The sequence below is a fragment of the Procambarus clarkii genome, chromosome 21, assembly GCF_040958095.1.
Source record: "Procambarus clarkii isolate CNS0578487 chromosome 21, FALCON_Pclarkii_2.0, whole genome shotgun sequence".
In the NCBI taxonomy this organism is placed as follows: domain Eukaryota; kingdom Metazoa; phylum Arthropoda; class Malacostraca; order Decapoda; family Cambaridae; genus Procambarus; species Procambarus clarkii.
The window spans coordinates 38,620,799-38,628,646 of NC_091170.1; the positions used below are offsets into that span (position 1 = coordinate 38,620,799).

Sequence of the window (7,848 nt, forward strand, 5' to 3'; positions counted from 1 at the left end):
GGGGGCATGTAAACGATAGATGTAGACTACCGAGATAACTCATCAATAACAACAGACAATAATATTTTGCCTTGGCTGCACTCAGAATAAGTTGGACATGGATACAAGGATTGCACCTGGAAAGGGTTCTGGGAGTTCTGAGCCTGGTTCTACAGGCTTGAAACTTGAAGCTTGAAACTTGAAGCTTGAAACTTGAAGCTTGAAACTTGAAGCTTGAAGCTGCGCACATACCCCACTATACAACCCGGTTGGTCCGCTGATTCTTACAGGAATATTTATTCTTGAAGCTAATCTGTGTCCTGTTTGTACAACACAGTCAGTCAGTCTGAAATGATATTTGAGAGTTTCATGTGAGAGCCGCTGGAGCAAACAGTCAAGATGATCCATAGGAACACAACGATGCCCAAACAGATGGTGTCATAAAGAGTAGATTAGTCAGGGCGAGTCTCAAGTCCCACAATGCCTCTCACAAAAGCTTCACTACCCCCCCCCCCCCCCATGCCCCAGGTCAGTGACAATACCACCCACAGTACCCAGGCGCGCGCGCACATGGGAACATGCCCTCTATTGGCTATCCCACAATAACTGGGGCCATAAAGGTTCGCCGGTAATCATCCCCCCCCCCACACACACACACACACACACACATACATATATATATATATATATATATATATATATATATATATATATATATATATATATATATATATATATATATATATATATATATATATATATATACACACATACATATACACACATATATATATACACACACACACACACACACACACACACACACACACACACACACACACACACACACACACACAGTCAGGCCTTGTGGCGCAACGGATAACGCGTCTGACTACGGATCAGAAGATTCCAGGTTCGAATCCTGGCAAGGTCGATGGTATTTGTTTGGGGCCTCGTAGCCTGGTGGATAGCGCGCAGGTCTCGTAATTCTGTGGCGCGGGTTCGATTCCCGCACGAGGCAGAAACAAATGGGCAAAGTTTCTTTCACCCTAAGTGCCCCTGTTACCTAGCAGTAAATAGGTACCTGGGAGTTAGTCAGCTGTCACGGGCTGCTTCCTGGGGTGTGTGTGTGTGTGTGTGTGGGGTGGGGAAAAAAAATAGTAGTTAGTAAACAGTTGATTGACAGTTGAGAGGCGGGCCGAAAGAGCAAAGCTCAACCCCCGCAAAAACACAACTAGTACACAACTAGTAAACACACACACACACACACACACACACACACACACACACACACACATATATATATATATATAATATATTACACACACATATACATACCCATACACTCTGCGCCAGTCGCGCACGCCACTATGCTATTCACAAATGAACAGTCTGGATTATAGTCAGTTACTGACACTCGTGAGGATTAATTAAACTGCGAGAGAGCTGGACCTATTCACACTTTGACAAACGGAGCCGGGAGACATGACTGCGATATTTAAAATTTTCAGGGAAACTGATAAAGTTGGGTAATTCAGAAGACATGTTTAAGGGTCGGGTAAAGTGGTCATGAATAATAACTTAATGCACAGTTGAGTCACAGGGATGCTAGACACAATTTGTTGAGTGTACAGGTAGTGAGGAAATAGAATGGAGTGTTTATATAATAAGTTATAAGTTATAAACACTAATGCATTTGGAGAACACGTGAAAACACAAGAACTGCCTGTAGAAACTTCTGTGAGGAATCACTTAGAACCTTGCATACCACATGTTAGACCAATCCTGGAATATGCAGCTCCAGCGTGGGAGTCCGTACAAGCAAGAATAAAGTTGGAGTAGGTTCAATGGTATGCCACAGGACTTAGTACCCGAGCAGAGGGGCATGAGCTACGAGAAAAGACTTCGTGAATTAAACCTCACGTCGCTGGAAGACAGCAGAGTTAGGGAGGAGACACGATCTCCAAATACAAAATTCTCAGAGGAATTGATGAGGTCGATACAGACAGACAGTTTAACACGGATGGTACTGTCACAAGAGTACACAGGTGGAAACCTATCTTGAGGTTATCTTGAGATGATTTCGGGGCTTTAGTGTCCCCGCGGCCCGGTCTTCGACCAGGCCTCTACCCCCAGGAAGCAGCCCGTGACAGCTGACTAACACACATGTACCTATTTTACTGCTAGGTAACATGGGCATAAAGTGAAAGAAACTCTGCCCATTGTTTCTCGCCAACGCCCGGGATCGAACCCGGGACCCAAATGAGTCAGAGATATCAGAAAAACGTTTTTAAGTGGCAGAGTAGTTAATACTTGTAATGCACTTGGCACAACGTTAACAGGACTAAAAAATAAAAATAAATAAAAAAAATGAGAAAATATGCAGTCTTATATCGTTGTGACTTTGGAAGGCATTCTATGAGAGTGTTTAGAGTCCAACACGCCGGAACACTCCAGATGCTAGACTAAGACATGATACTGTGAGCTGGCGCAGTGTCCTGTGAACCCAGAGGGAAGGGAAGGGACTATGAGGAAAAAACGCCAAGCCATTACGACTATGAGAGTTTAAGACATCTTACGGTAGTGTGTTATGTCTCTCCCTCCCTGTACCTCCCCTCCCCCCCTGTGTTACACATCCCTCCCCCTGTGTTACACATCTCTCCCCCCTGTGTTACACATCTCTGCCCCCTGTGGTACACATCTCTGCCCCCCTCTGCCTGTCTCCCATTTCTCACGACCACTAAGATGCTTAATCAAATTTATTGTAAATAATACAGTAATGTGGCTTTGATCAAAATCACTACCGAGGGGACGCCTGGTGTTCAGACCAGTTGACTCTGGTTCCCCGCCCCTGTACTTACTTAGTGGTGCTTGCGGGGGTTGAGCTCTGGCTCTTTGGTCCCGCCTCTCAACTGTCAATCAACTGATGTACAGGTTCCTGAGCCTATTGGGCTCTATCATATCTACACTTGAAACTGTGTATGGAGTCAGTTTCCACCACATCATTGCCTAATGCATTCCATTTGTTAACTACTCTGATACTAAAAAAGGTTTTTCTAATATCTCTGTGGCTCATTTGGGCACTAAATTTCCACCTGTGTCCCATTGTGCGTGTGCCCTTTGTGCTAAATAGCCTGTCTTTATCTATCCTATCAATTCCTTCGAGAATCTTGTATGTGGTGGTCATGTCCCTCCTAACTCTTCTGTGTTCCAACGACGTGAGGTTTAATTCCCGTAGTCTCTTCTCGTAGCTCATACCCCTCAGTTCAGGTACTAGTCTGGTGGCAAACCTTTGAACTTTTTCCAGTTTAATCTTATTCAGATTCAGATTCAGATGTTTATTCAGGTAAGGTATATACATACAAGTGATGTTACATTAATGGATTGATATATAGATAGAGCTAGTACATACAATGCCTAAAGCCACTATTACGCAATGCGTTTCGGGCAAGAAAAACATTAATATCTAGAACTTAATACTAATTGAGCATAAAGAATAAAAAGTGTTGAGAACAAATACAAATAAAGATAAAAAAAGGGGGAACATGACTGAAAAAGCAGCACAAATACAATAGGTTGACAAACAGTGTTGATTAAAAAAAAAAAAGAAAATAACAGACATGGGTTGACAATAGAGGAGTGAGGTAGATTAAAGGGAATTTATTAGGTAGTGTTTAGTTTTTATCTTAAACTGGTTGAGAGAGGTACAGTCTTTAACATGGTTGGGAAGGTCATTCCACATTCTGGGCCCCTTGATTTGCAGAGCATTTCTAGTTTGATTAAGACGTACTCTAGGAATATCAAAACTGTATTTATTTCTGGTGTGGTGCTCATGGGTTCTGTTACAACCTTCTATGAAGCTTTTAAGATCAGGATTGGCATTATAGTTTAGCGTTTTATATATGTATAATACACATGAGAGAATGTGCAGTGACTTAATATCTAACATATTCAGAGATTTGAGTAGGGGTACCGAGTGATGTCTGGGGCCAGAGTTGGATATTGTTCTAATAGCGGCTTTGTGTTGGGTAATTAGAGGACGTAAGTGATTTTGGGTAGTAGAACCCCAAGCACAAATACCATAGTTGAGATAAGGATAGATAAGGGAGTAATAGAGAGTCACCAGGGCAGGGCGTGGTACATAATATCTGATCTTAGAAAGAATGCCCACAGTTTTTGAAACTTTTTTTGATATATTTAGAATGTGTCCCTGGAAATTCAGCTTGTGGTCAATGAGAATGCCAAGGAATTTGCCATCTAATTTGTTACAAATTTGGGTATTGTTTATTTTGAGATTTATAAGACTAGAGGATTTATTGCCAAACAGAATATAGAAAGTTTTGTCAATGTTAAGGGTGAGTTTGTTGGCAGTTAGCCAAAGATGGACTTTATTTAGCTCAGTATTTACTGTGGCATTTAGAGCAAGAGGGTCAGGACTGGAGTAAATGAAGGTTGTGTCGTCAGCAAATAGAATTGGTTTGAGGTGTTGGGAGGCATTTGGAAGGTCATTAATGTAGATGAGAAAGAGGAGAGGGCCAAGTATGCTGCCCTGAGGAACACCAATGTTGATGGGTAGGGTGGGAGAAATTGTATTATTCACAGAAACATATTGGAGCCTGTCAGTAAGGTAGGACTCGAGGTATTGTAGGGAGTGTCCTCTGACTCCATAATGATGTAATTTAAGAAGAAGGTTATGGTGGTTGACAGTATCAAAAGCTTTACGCAGGTCCACAAATAACCCAACAGGGAACTCCTTTTTTTCAAGAGCTGTATGAATCGAGTTGAGCATACTAATAAGTGCATCGTTAGTGCTTTTTTTGGGTCTGAAGCCATATTGGCAAGGGCTAAGTATATTGAGTTTGGCTAGATATGAGTAAAGCTGCTTATATATAAGTTTTTCAAAAAATTTTGACAAGTTTGGCAGGATTGATATAGGTCTGTAGTTGTTAACATCTGTGGGGTCACCACATTTGTGGACAGGCGTTACTCTCGCTTTTTTTAGAATATCTGGAAAGGTTTGGAGTTCAAGTGACTTGTTGAAGAGCAAAGCAATAGCAGGGGCTAAAGATCTGGAGGCTTTTTTGTAAATTAAAGTTGGTATCTCCTCAAGGGCACCAGACTTGGTTTTAAGGGAAAGGATTATCTCATTGACGTCAGTGGAGTTAGTAGGCTTTAGGTACAGAGACTGTGGATAGTTACCTGTAAGATAGTCCTTAATGTCAGTACTGGAAGATGGAATATCATTTGCAAGGGATGAACCAATGGAAGAGAAGAACCTATTGAACTCAATAGCAGAATCAGAGGCTGAAAGGTGACCATCGTTATTAGACAGGAGAGTCGGTTTGTTATTTAAAGATTTCTTTGATCCCAATATTTGTGAAATTGTGCTCCAAGTTTGTTTAATGTTGCTCTTTATTTGAGTAAATTTATCTTCGTAGTATTTAGTTTTGGCTCGTCTAATTATCTTAGATAGCAATAATGAGTAATTATTTGAGAATTCTTTGGAGACAATTCCTAACCTATACTTCTTCTCAAGGTCGTGTTTTTTGTTAATGGATTTCAGTATTCCCTTTGTAAGCCAAGGATTGTTAAGCCTTTATGCTTTATGCCCTTATGCTTGACTAGATATGAACTCTATGCTGGAGCTGCATACTTCAGCATTGGTCTGACATATGTGGTATACAAACTTCTGAATGATTCCTTACACAAGTTTCTAAAGGCCGTTCTTATGTTGTGCGAGTGTGTGGACGCGGGAGATGAGATGATGGAGGAGGGAGAGGGGCGGCGGGCGTCACGACCAGGAGACTCTCACACCACCCCGGGTCTTCTCTCACTACCCAACACATTTTTATTGCCGACAATCAGCAGGGAAGTTTTGACTGGGGGGTGGGGGGTAAGAAGGTAGAGGACATCCCCCTCCCCCTCCCTCTCTCCCCCCTCCCTCTCTCCCCCCTCCTCTTCCCCCTCTCCCCCCCTCTCACCCCCTCTCCCCCCCTCTCACCCCCTCTCCCCTTCTCCTTGCTTCTTCCTCCCTCTCCGTCCCTCTCCGCCTCCTCTTCCCTATGCGTCGATGAGAGGGTACGGGAGGAAGAGGTGGTAGAGGGGAGTTTTATGGGTGGAGTGTCATATCACAGCAGGCTGGCCAGAGGTCCTGGGGGGGAAGGGGAGTGGGAGGGGAGGCCGTTATTATGGAATTTCTGCATGGGGTGAAGTGCGGTGTGTTGGGGGGGGGGGGTGGAGGGGTGCTGGTCGCCTGTGTGTGTGTGTGTGTGTGTGTGTGTGTGGCCGTAGAGGCCTCCGGTGCACCAGCGGTTGCTGCTAAAGGTGTTGTCACCGTGGCGTGTCGAGCACCAAGTACCTTGTGCTACCTTCGTCCTGGTTCCGGGGATTGATGTCTCCAGCGAGGTCTCTGACCAGGCTTCTTGGTTGGTTGTTTGGTCAACCAGGTTGTTAGACGCCGCTGCTCGCAGTCTGACGTATGGCTAGCGAAAATACCAAATTCGTTGTGAGTCAGAAATGGTGGTAAGAAGTAGTTAAATATATATGGAGTGAACAGAGAAAGGAGAGCACAAGCCATTATGGGTAGAGACAAAGACCACTGAGAATACGTAAAGAAACAAAATTGAAGAAATTTTAAAGTTATTTTTTGTATATATTACAGAGGTGGGTACAGGAACCACTGCTGACTTCTGTTAGCAGGCTGAGAACTTTTCCGTCCCATTACTCATGGTAAGCCTTACCCACTAGTTTCCTTGGAATACCACCCGCCAATCGTTTAACAACCAGGTAGCCAATTAGAGGCGTACAGTTACGGACTGGCGCATATAGTCAGCCCTCCCCAGCCAGAATACAAATTGCAACCCGCTAACAGAGTGGACTATCTCCATGCAGGTGAGCGTTCCATCCCACATGTATCCAAGGGATAGGACCAACACACCGCACTTCCCTCTATCCTCTCCCAGATCCTCGAGTACCAGTTCAAGGTACTCCAAATTCCCAATGGGTTTAGGTGGACTCACTCAAGGTTGTGTAACTTTTAGCACATTTTAGTCCATGGGTTGAGGCACGTCAACCCATGGACATCTTGTTCCATCTTGTTCCAAATTCGTCAGTGAAGGACTTGTTCCAGAAGTGTTCGGACGTCATCAGTTGTGAGTCGTGTGTAAGCTGTTTTTCATTCATAAACAGGGGGTTTGGCGGGTGCATGAAATAACTTTTGGGTCTTTGGAGGACGGGCTGGATTCTACCAACCTGCTCCAAACCAACATTTACAAAAAGATTCAAGTACGATCTGCATGAGTCGCATGTAAAGTGTTTTTCATTCACCAACAGTGAGGGAGGGGGGTGGGGGGAAGGGATGGCGGCTGAGTTAACGAGCATTTGGCCATTGTTTATGACGGGCTGTCCCTTAGCCGTCCTCACTATTAGTGAAAAAGACATTACCCATGATGCGCGACTAAATAAATGCCTCACACTCACGTACTTTAAATATAAATGTCAGTTCACTCAAAATGTCTAACCCAGCTGCACCCTAGGCCTAGTTATAAACACCAAAATATAATATATAACAATAATTAAAACCTAGAAAGGGTACCACCTCTGGTGCAAGTGTAGGGACCCATAGCCTCGGAGAAGAAAATAAAGAGTACTCAGAGAAGACCTTGTGGCTCCTCACTGAACACTTTGATATTTTCTTCTCCTACCACCCCTATTCTTTTGGTATGTGTCATCGTAACAATAATTTATATATTTAGGATATATTTTTGAGCCAGTAAGGAGAAAAAATGACGAATGTATCCATGGGAACAGCGGCAGCTTGGACGAGCACAGTCGTGATGAGAGGTTATCTCCAACTTATCCCCAGGCAAG

At 43.6% G+C, this 7,848-nt stretch overlaps 1 non-coding gene across 1 annotated transcript; it reads left to right on the plus strand.

Annotated features, from left to right (window-relative positions):
* Positions 1-840: 840 nt before the first annotated feature.
* TRNAR-ACG (transfer RNA arginine (anticodon ACG)) lies at positions 841-913 on the plus strand. Its single transcript has one exon. It is a non-coding gene; the product is annotated as a tRNA-Arg (tRNA).
* Positions 914-7,848: the final 6,935 nt, after the last annotated feature.